Source organism: Falco naumanni, chromosome 13 (assembly GCF_017639655.2).
Source record: "Falco naumanni isolate bFalNau1 chromosome 13, bFalNau1.pat, whole genome shotgun sequence".
NCBI classification, from domain to species: domain Eukaryota; kingdom Metazoa; phylum Chordata; class Aves; order Falconiformes; family Falconidae; genus Falco; species Falco naumanni.
The window spans coordinates 19,965,940-19,977,758 of NC_054066.1; positions in this window are offsets into that span (position 1 = coordinate 19,965,940).

The window sequence follows — 11,819 nt, forward strand, 5'->3', positions numbered from 1 at the left end:
AGCTCAGCTCCCCAGGAATCAAGTGAGTACTGGCAATATGCTCTGTAAAAAAAAAAAAAAAAAAAAAAATCAAAACCCAACCAACACACAAACCAAACAAAAAAAAATTTCTAGAAGGTATCTACATTTCAGACTGATTATTTAAGCAGTCTTGTGACTGCTAAACTAAAATCTCTTGTTTGAGTGCAGAGGCCTGATTTAAATTTGTGCTGAGAAGCCTGTGCTCCCATTAACTTTAAATCGCATTGCAGGTACTCAGCATTTCTAAAAATCAGGCCTTAAAGCACTCAGCCAAAGCCTATGGTGTAAAAAAATGATATTATTTGGAAAAGGCTGAGATGGACATTGAGCAGCGCAACAACTCCTTGCAAGGCTCCTTGCAAGCAGAGAAAGGTAATTATGTGCAGCATTAATCCTCTAATTAGCTCTTACATTTTGCAATGTTTTGGGAATTGGTGCAGGCCCTGGCATTAACCACAGAAGCACTAGTGGTGCAACAACTTCTTTTCCTGGCCCAAATACAGAGATTATTATGTTCTGGGTAATGTTTTGCCATACTTCCTTAATCTCTTGACCACTCACACGATATAAACCAGATGAAAGAAGCAGGAAAAACAAGCATTAACTACAAGACTGTCTCTTCAGAGCACAAATGAATGGACAGGTTAGTAGATTTACAGACAACTCCTCTTCTCTGTTTAGCTTCAGATCGTTACTTTTCTATCATAAGACAACCAAGATGCCTCTGAAACTTTCACTAAAGTTGACAGATCTGTTGGTTGTCACTGATAATCCAGCATAAGAATAGCACCGATATGAAGGTTGTAATGCACCTGCACTCCACACACTCAGCACAGTGAATTAGCCAAGACATTTCTTTATTAGCACTCCTGTAGCTCTTCTCTTTTTCACTGTAAATACATATCAGCCACCATCAATTGAAACCAATGAATACATACACTATTGCCAAACTTATGAGGATAACCTGTCAATTAACAACACTGTTGTTCTGGCTACCTGTTTTTGAGAATGAAGAACCACATTAAATTCATCTAAGACTGCAACACTAACCTTCCACTAAATAGTTATCTAAGGCAACTACATTTTAGTCTGCATAGGGACTACCCTTTCCTTCTTGAACAATTACTCTACAAAGAGGTGTTTATTACACAGTCATGCTTGTTTAAATAATCAGCTCAGATCTCTGAAGAACCCAAACTAGTTTGACTCAGTTCAGTGAACTCTTCTGAAACGTAGCACCTAATGTTCAGTAACACTCAGTCCCAACAAAATTATTCACTCCAGCAAGATACCAACAATTGTTTGGAGCAAAAGATGATTGAACCCCTTGCTAAATCACGATCACCTGTATTGCTAGGGGTTCCATCATCATGAATTAAGACCTGATCTTCACGTGTACTGGCTCAAGGCACCAACGCAAATCTTAACAGGATGTCATCAACCACTGATGGCATTGAGGACTATAGTAAATTAAAAGAATGGTTTTGAACACTGCAGAAAAACTGTCTGCGGCTAATGAGCCTGACAAAATTAGTCTGAATCACAAAAGGAGCCTGACTAGTAAAAGTATGCTTACACAGCCAATTCCTCATAACATACGTTTGAAATGGCAACTGATGTATTCAGATCAATATACCTCACCCAGTGCCATTCACGACTGGGAAATGGAATGTATGAGCTAAGTGCTATAATCTCAAAGAAGAACAATTTCACAGCAAGAGACTGTAATGCTAAAAGAAAAATTCTGAATCCCTAATACACTTTTATTTATTTACAGCCTGAATTGCTGATTCTTGAGCAAACTAACAGGCTGACATAGAAGAAATTCACTCTGGCCCAATCTTCAGAGTTTGCGAGAAATAGTGAAATGCCATTTGCTAAATGGTGATAAAGTGCAAAACAAGTAATTGTGAAGAAGAGCTGTTCTATCCAAGCACAGCCAATAACACAGCAATTAGACAGTTAAGCAGTATCAACATACTAGCACCAACATAGCTACGACAGCGTTATCACTGCCTCTAAATGTTGTTGCATTCTCTTCAAGGCCCCACTATCAAACATGGCAGGTGTGCTGGGTTTGCTGTGCCGGGCATGTGGGTTCAGTCACCTCAGAAAGAGCCAAAAGACTGAGAGAAGGAGCAGGTGGAGGACAGTAAAAAGCTACAATATGTAACATGCTAGACAGACATAGAAATGGCAACAGCAGCTTTTGGATGACTGCAGATAATTCTGCAACAATCATGAAGAGTCTTAGCCTACAAAACTCACCCCATTAAAGAGATTCCACAGAAAGCATGTCTGATGTCAGTTCTGTGGTAAGCATTCTTGAGTATCTAGTATTTACTTTTCTGTTATTTATAATACATTTTCACTCAAAAGACATCTACTTAGATAAAGGTGACAAATAATTGATAAAAGGTTGATAAGAGATCAAGTTATCATAAAAATCTTACCACAAAAACAGTTTCACTTGCATTTTGAAAGGTTTCACAGCACTGCACAGCTGAATGTAACTGACACATCTTCATACAGACAGAATTCATCAGCTCAAGATTATGCAGATTTTTTTACTACCACTTTTTCTTCTTGCTTATCTACCGAGTTTTTTCACAGCTGTCTTTACCCAGGGTAACAATATTAAAGCCAAAATAGCATTAAAAAGCAGCTATCTTGAAGCAGCAGTGAGTATTTTCTAAATGATAAAGTCACTCTTATTCTCTTTCCTTTCTCTGCAGTATTTCCTCCTGAAACCATGGGAGTGTGCTTGCTTGCTCATCACTCTTCCTACCCTAAACAACTGAGATAGCTTTGTTCTTCTGCACCAGCAGCTCTGCTCATGAACACTGACACTGAATTTCCTTTTTTAGACAGCAAGGACGCAGACTTTCTTCCTCTTCTCCCTCCCTATGCCTCCCCTCCCCCACCTACAGTCTTTCAGTGCCCTCATCTTACCTTCAACAGCAGAAGAAATCCATGCTGCAGTTTTTTTCATTGTGAGCGGCTCTATGGCAACAGCAGGTCTGAGGCAGCAGTCCTCTACAGCTCTCACTTCTCTCTCTCTCCTTCTGCAAAAAGATACACAGTTTGTTTGTCCAGTAAATTAGCAAAGACAATCCTGATGTGATATAAATTAGCAAACACATATTTCAATGTGATTTCAGAAAAAAGCGTGCTCCCAGGGGTACAAAGTTATATTCCCAAAGAGCTGAATGCTAACAATGCAAATGAATAATAGTAAATGAAATCAGAGAAATCTTTTGGGGTAATAAACTGTAAAATCATCTTTGTGATAACTCAAGCTTTTTTGGACAGATATGTGAAAAAAAGAAAAGTCTGAGTTTAAGATACACAAAATATCACATCCAAATGAAGTCCCAAAATTCTTAAGTATCTTGCCATTCTTTGACTGAGTCTTTGTTATTAACACATAAATGAAATCAGTGGTTTGGTTCTTAAATTCCTGCTAAGATAGAAGGGATATTGTCACAGAAGATCTTGTAGTCTTGTAACCCATGAAAAAGTGTATATCAGAATATATTTAGAAATGCTAACACAAGCTACAGAGCACAAAAGAGCAAGCAAAGAAAAAATACCAGTAACTGGGTGGTTACCAAGTACTATAGTATCTCCCTGCTTAGAAACTAGGATTTTTCTGACTTTGCTACTTTTAATTTAATCAGAGCAATGAGCTACAAATAAACGTTGAATATGATAGCAAATAAGCAATTCCCTCAAGACTCCGAAACAATTATTACCAGAAGCTCTTAAAGTACCTAGCACAAGATAAAACTACTTTGAATAGAGGCACATATTTTTCTTTATTTATTACAAAAAATCACCAGAAAATTATAATCTAACCACTTTCAATACATGCATGAAGTAAATGAATCCATATATTTCTGTAATTCAGCATGAACTTTCATTTCTGTCTTCTACTGGGTAAAGAACAAAGGTTTCTCGCCACTGTCAAATGCTGTGACATGACATGTTAAAGTGCATGCCCTGCATTAGCACAAGCAACACCACAGTTACACCTGGCTAAAATAACGTGAACACCTGCATCCTGTCTGTGCTTGCATCAGTGGATGTCCGCACTCACTTGTGTCAGTGGGCCCCATAAAAACATGGGCAGCTGTTCATGAGTACAACCTGAGAGGAAAAGAATGAATTCCCTACTATCCTGCACCTCACATGTGCATTTTTTTCTCATCTGGTCAAATTCAATTAGCTTACAAAATAATATATAATAGCATCCTGAGATGGGTTAAAGCATGAGCAACTGGGACTAAGGACTGGCCAACAGAGGTTTCATAAAAGAAACCCCAAACAACAGAGCAGAACAGTCACAAGACAGTTTCTTAGCAGCATGCTTGGCAGCTTCAGCTCCATGGGCACACATTTCAGACCCAATCACGACAATAGCATGCATCTGTAACAGTGTTGCAGAGAAAAGCCTTGTGATGTTTACATTTTTCATCCAAAAATATCTCAGAAGGATTAACAAAACAAACAAAATTATTAAACAAGTCACAATGTTTACCTTGATTAATTTTTTAAACTTTTACCCTGGTAGTCCCTCAGCTTCCCACCCAGAACTGACACTTTTGTAGGCTGAAGCACAGCACATAAAGGAATTGCTCCTAGCTCTGAGCAGTTTAAAATCTAAGAGTTCCTTCAGAGACAGGAGATTATAATTTCTGTTTTACAGACAGGTGAAACAAGGGCACAAAGCTGAAACTACTCATCTACAAATTCATATTAAGCCAGTAATCAGTGACAGAAACAAAAGCTCAGGGAATCTGATCTATAGTTACCTGCAGAAATGAATAGTCTCTTACAAAAAGTAATGTTCACTAGAAAAATTTTCAGTTTGTAGAAACTAAGATTTACCTTGAGGAAATAATTCTGACTATGAGCTCATTTTATTAATGGAAAAGTATTTATCTTTATTGTTAACACTTACATGCTGTAACAGGCTCTATAAACTGCAATATACTGTTTTGGAGGTTAAAATGTTCTGCTAGAGAAGGAAGAAGAGACTTCAGTTAACACACAAGGCCAGATATGAACAGAAAGTGTTTCTGTTAAAGAACAGTGAAGTAATTTCTATGATATCTTACTCTTTCTGTTTAGGGACATACATGTTTTAAGTGTCCAGACAGCAAAGGCCTGTAAGACACTCATACCAAAGCTTTCTGTGCAATGCTGTATCAGTTGATAAAATCTAGCCATTTTGTTGCCACTAATCTGAGATGGGCCTTCATAACTTGTAGCACTGTACATAAACTCTGACAAGCACAGTGTATTTGCTCTGACATCTAACAGCACAGTTAGGGTGGGGAAGGATAGAGTTGCATGACTAGGTCTCGTCAGTCAGGACACAGACGCATCTATCAAGGCAAGCATATCTACAACATACTTTAAGATTATTATTTTTTTTACCACAAACTCTGGTCACGTGAATATGCCCTTGTAAATTCAAGTAACTTATTGGCCTTTTTGGTGTTTTCATCTTGGGCTTGGTTCACACACGTTAGTTCCTCCTCCTAAGAACATAGCACTTACCCTTTTTTATCAAGGGGCAAAGGTACTCAAAACTAAATGCAGAGTATAGGTCTGCCTGTAGTGGCTGTTCCAAAAACTAAACCACCAAGATCAGTTCAGCAATTAAAAGCCTAAAGCATCGTCAGTGGATTCCAGACTGAATAACCATAAGAATAAATAACATACATGGTTGGTTAACCAATATCTGAAGAAAAAATGTTTTCTTCAAAGAATGCATAGGCTCATATTTACCTTTCTCTCAGAATCGGAAAAAATGTTCTTTGAAGACTGTATCACAGAAATATATGACAAGCACTATTTCATGGTAGTGCCAAAGTCTTCCAATTGACTTAAAAAAAGAAATGTAATCACAGTACTCTGTCAGGATGTTATCAGCAGCTGCCACCTGCTTAATCTCTCTAGCTTTCTTTACTTTTGTTATAGAAAGAACAAACTCTACCCTGAAAGTATGCATGTAACTTCTATCAAAGATTTCTAAGCCTCCTACCATTACTGACCTCCACATTTTTCAAGCATTTGTCCACACGTAACCTCTGAGGCAAATACAAATATCACCCCCAGTTTACAGAGGGAAAAAACGAAGAGCAAGAAGAGCTCTCATTCCAATAAAAGTCAGTGGCAAGTCTCTAATAAAAATCTGTCCAATTTTAGTGCTAAAACTACATGTCTGCGGTCACACTGGGAGCCTTTAACACAACAGAGGACAGAGCTAAGCTGACTCCATGTCCTGGGCCTGACTACAAGCCTTAAAAACTGCAAAGAAAGAATCTAATTGCTCAATCAAGGAGAACATTCAAGACTTAAAACTAAAAACTATTGAGTTTTATAGCATGCAGAGGGCTGAAAGACTAAGAAATTCATAGTAAGAAAAGTATATTTCTGTTTCAAGTATTTGGGTTGGATTTTATTGTGCCAACATTCTTCTTATTACCAGAACAGATACTAAAATTACAAGGCCACTGTAAATGATACCATATGATAGGTTTTTTACTTCTTACTCATTTAAAGAATCAACAGTAATTTACATACTTCCTCTAAAATAGGAAATACTGATTTTCTAAAATTAACACTGTTTTTTTATTAGGAGACCAATGTAATGCCAACTGTAGTAAATGGGAAAATTTTCACAAGTTCAAAAGCTACTGGATGAAACTATATGTACCTATAATAAAAATAAGAAGTATTAACTTCTTTAGATTTTTGATCCTCTGAGACAGGACTGAGAATTCCAGGTTCCTCTGAGGCCCCAGAATATTTCCACCACTTCCTTTCAGAAGGAGGTTACAAGAACTTTCCCACTGTATAAAAGAAAAACCATCTTTCTTCAAAATTCATGGAGAACTTCATTATTCCAGAATGAGAAATATGTAACAGACCTTCAGACCTCTGGACTGCTAAGGTCACTCCGAGTCTGAATTTAAGCTCTAAACTCTAAGAAAAGATGAATTAATGGATGAATAACCTGAAATATGGAATTCACACAACTGTACCATTTCTTTAAAAAAAAAAGTAAATTAGTCTTAAAAAATTTACCAATTATCATCAAGAAAAAAACCACCTTACTGGGAATGCGGGAACTTAGGCTAAGAAACAAAACTATGCAAAACTGAAGCAGGAAACACTCCTAAGAGACATGTGCCCAAAGCAATTAGGGAGCACAAGCCACAAACCACCATGCATACATTTCAGACAAATGAGTCAGCTGGTCAGCAAAAGGTCCTATCCACCCTATATCCTCTGTGCAAGTCTGAGTATCTTCAGTAGACTGAGCATGTGGGACAATTAAGTTAACTAAAGCAGCTTAAACCCCACTGGCTTTCTATAGTGCTTGGCTCCTAAATCATTTAAGCATTTTTGAACATGTTCCTTATTGGCCTAGCACACAACTATTCAGTTGAGACAAAACTTCAACTGAGAAAGAAAATTCTGTGTCTGGATGTACTTGCAATTCACTCAACAAGGACAGCATCAACATTTCACAACACAAGTTTGATTACAGTTACAAAGAGTAGAAATATCTGTCAAAGCATAACAAAGTTGTTAAATAACTTTAAAAAAGGATGACAAAGCAAGCCTAACAGATTGATGTACTAAAGTCATCACAATGTGGATTTCAAATTGCACTGAGATACTAAAGAATACAAAGCAAGCTTTCTCAGTGCATTAAAAACACTGCATTTTATAAATTATCATTTAGTTTGTTTAGATTATGGTTTCAGTGGACTGACAAAGGGAAAAAAACACAACAAAACAAAACCATGTAAGTTAGCATTAATGAAACCCTGTGACTGCATTTAAATAACAAGCATGGGACTCCTGGAATTTGGACTTTCTCTCCCCCCTGGAGACTTTCCAGAATCTTTCCTATCCACTCTACATCTGAGGAAGCATGCTTTTGTTTAGGCAGGATCCTCTGGGCATGATGAATTGAAAAACATTACTTCTTGCTAACAACACCCTAAAAAACCATCTTGATCCTTAACATGACCTACTGTGAATAAACTGTTTACAATTCCTACCTTTGCCCAGCTAGTTGTGGCAATCAAATAACATACAGTATATACTCTAGCATCAGACTTGCAAATGCAGGGGAGGAACTCGGGATCTTCCAGGTTTCCCATGAAGTACATGACAATTTCATGGTAAATTCAAATCATAGTATGAGATTTTTAAAAGGAGATTTCTGAAATTTCCTAATGCAAACTGTGACATCGCCTTTGCCAGAATATTGATGCACAGAGATTACTCAACTGGAGCTCAGTTTCAGGAGGTGTCAGCTCCTACTGCTTTCTTTAGATACATCATTCTTTACTTCAATCTGCATGAATAACGACTGGAGACCCAGCTGCTAAACCAGCTAGTCCATCTGTTACCCCCTGTTAATAAATGTATTATTATGTTCACTCTCTCTAAAAAGCTCATGATTCACTAGGATTGTCTTTTGGGAAGACATCTACTGAAGTGCACGTATAAATGTGGCTGTGGTTCCTATCTTTAGTAGCACAGACATATTACTCAGTATCTTTTTGGAGTCTTTTCTGCACGATGGTAATATGAACCTGGTCCTTGAGGAGGAAGTTTTTCAGTTGAGACTGCTCTAGAAAGCTTAATAAGATTCAAAGTCAGGGGGCCATAACAAATCCTAGTGTCAATCCAACGTTTTTGTCAGTGCAAAATCTGACTCTTCCATACCTCTCACTATGATGCTTTGTGTTCAGAACACAAATAATCCCAGGCAGTGCACAGCTACCACCAGTCTAAAAATACACAAATTAGACACAAGATCACAAATGAAACAGCTGTTTACACAATTATAACCCAAGAGATAATTCTAAAATACAGTATTCAGGTACACAGGTTTTAAAGAGTACAAAATGTCATAAATTTTTCCTTTAGTACAGTCAGGGTCATTGCTAGGACAACAATCCTGGAATTCTGCTATCTTGTTTCACAAAAAGAGAGGACTGATTCAGTGTTTCCAACCCTCTGCTTATCTGCAGTTAATGAAATAAAATTTCTTTCCGCTTTTCATTTGGTGAAACAAGTCAATTATATTCACTGGAGGAACCCCTCAACTCCTTTCCTCATAAGCCTTGATGTGGAACATCCATATGCATCTCTTTAACATGGGAACTGATGATTTGTTTCTTAAAACACAATTTCATGGTTCCAGTCATACAACACTTAAGGCAAACAGAGAGCACCTGATGAGAGGCCACCTGACTGGGAACTATTTGAGACTATACTAGTGGATGAAAATAATGATAAACCAAAGCAAATAGCACAGCCAACTAAACAGATCTGTCAAACTCTGCCAAACTCTTCCATGACCATGTGACAGGAGATACCAATACACCCACAGACTTTTCTTTATATTCGAGTAAATCACAGATTAACAAAATCCTCAGACATGGAAGTTTCAAGCTCCTCTATAAAGGCCGGTGATGGGGAGCTCTGGGGCCAGGTAGCACTGTTCAGCTCCCTAGTTGCCTAACGCCTGCATAAATAAACCTTGGCATCTGATTGAGACACTCTCAGATGCTGTTACAGCAGACAGTAAATTACAAAATCAATTTTAAAAATTGTCCCTTGATTGAAGTTAACAGTCAAAAAAAACATTTTATGAGGAGGTGTTGGTTTGGGTTTTTTTATTATTTAAATGGGTTGAGGTTTGGTCAAGTGGAGTAAAACAAGACTTGCAGCAAGTCACAGCAATGGGAACAGTTTCTCTTATAACTATCCTTACAGAAAGCTAGTAAAGCCTTGTTAGTTAAAAACTACTTTTGTCTAAACTGAACTTTCAAAGTCGCTTGAATACACCGGCAATCTGAAACACCAATTTCTTCACAGGAAAAATTAAACTTGATACTTGTTTCTGAGAAATAAATGTTTTCTAAAAAGATATTTAAAATCTGTGTACCATGATGGCTTACGTTCCTGTAATTCCCATGTCAAGAAATCTTTTCCGCTCAGGTTTGCAAATATACTAAGTCCTAATTGTAATACTTAAAATAAAAACTGTATGTATTCTACAGCTTTCTTAACGAATGTTCAAGATTCATAATAAAACCATATATTCAGTGGTATTATTTCTTCCATTTTGACTCATAGTAATTTTTAACGGGAAATCTAACTGTGTCAGCCCAAACCTGTGTTTATGATCTTTCTTCAGTCCACCCTGTTTCTTTTACAACCAGAGGTTTATGGGTCTATACAAACTGCTGTCATTCATTTAAAAAGGTTTTTGTTGCATGGCTGTCTAAATTGCAAATACAAGAAGCATCCTCAGTATTTTCTACCCAGTATGTGTGAACAAAACTTGACATTAGGGTGGGTTGACAGAGGAGCTGCATTTATATAATTTAGCTGGGATAAGTGCAGCATTACAGGTAAGTTATCAATAAGTGCAGCCATACAGTTAACATTGTCCCAGCAGATGCTACTACAGGACCAGCTAATGTACATTTAGTCTTTCAGATATTCCCTTTACAGCTATTCTAGATGGTTCTAGACTATTTACAACATTCTAGACAAGCAAGGAGTTGAGTTTTTCAAGCACTGCCTCCATTTATTCATATATAATCACTATGGAAACAAGTTTGAGAAGTGACACACATAAACCCATCAAAGTTGGCACAGATTATTGCTTACGATTTATGTATTTTGCCTACATAAGAAATATGGATGAACAGATTATTTTAAAACCTGAGAAGAACATCACAATGATCGATTTTTTTTTTTTCTACTACAGTACAAAGGCAATGGGCATTATCACTGATCATTTCATTGTATCAGCGTGCACAGTTAACATTTTCCTCACTGCTTTATTTTGGACTGCACTAACCTTTACATCAGCCTTGGCAGATTTTTTCGCAGACACCGCTACACTATGAACTGCAGCTATCACAGCACCGCGTTTTCAGTAGCGCCCCGAGGACCACCCTGCCTATCTCCTACAAATCTCTCCAAACACGCCTTCACCCCCTCAAGAAACTATCCACCCTTAACACCCCGTGACAAATCCGCATGATTCAGCTAGCTGCTGCCTCACACCCTGCCCACCGCCGGGGCCACTTTCCACACCAGTCCACGCTGCAGGACCCGGCCACCATCTTGCCCCTCTCCTCACGGCCCCGCCGCCGGCCGCACCCCGCGCTGGCCCCCTCGCCGCCCAGCCCGGCCTCAGCTCCTTCCCGCCCCTCACCACAAGATGAGGGAGAACTCAGGGGGTGTTTTGCCTAGCACGGAGGTGCAGGGAGCCATTTCGGCGAGGGGGACGGAGGAAGCTAACCCCGCGGCCCAGGCGCCTGGACCCGGCCGCCTCCCACCGCCCGGGGAACCCGCTCTCCCGTCATGCGGGCACTGGGGCTTTAAAAATAACCGACATGGCGGGGGGAAACGCAGCCATGACAAGAAGCCGCTCTGCCCGCCCCAGCTGCTGCCGCATGGCCCAGTCTGTGTCCCTCAGCCCAGCTGCCTGACCCCGCACCCCACCGGCCGGGGCCGCGCGCCCCTTCCCGCCAACCCCCCTTCCCGCCCCGCCGCGCCGCGCTCCCCCCGCCCTGCGCTGCAGCAGGGGCCGGGGCAGGAAACCCCGTGCGCAGCAGCCGGCGCGGGGAGGGGGGCAGAGCGGGAGGAAGGAGCCAGGCGCTATCACGCAGTCAATGGTGCAATATCCTTCCGCGCTCTGAGGAAAAAGTAGTTCCATGCTCCCCTGGCCTCGCGGCCCCGTG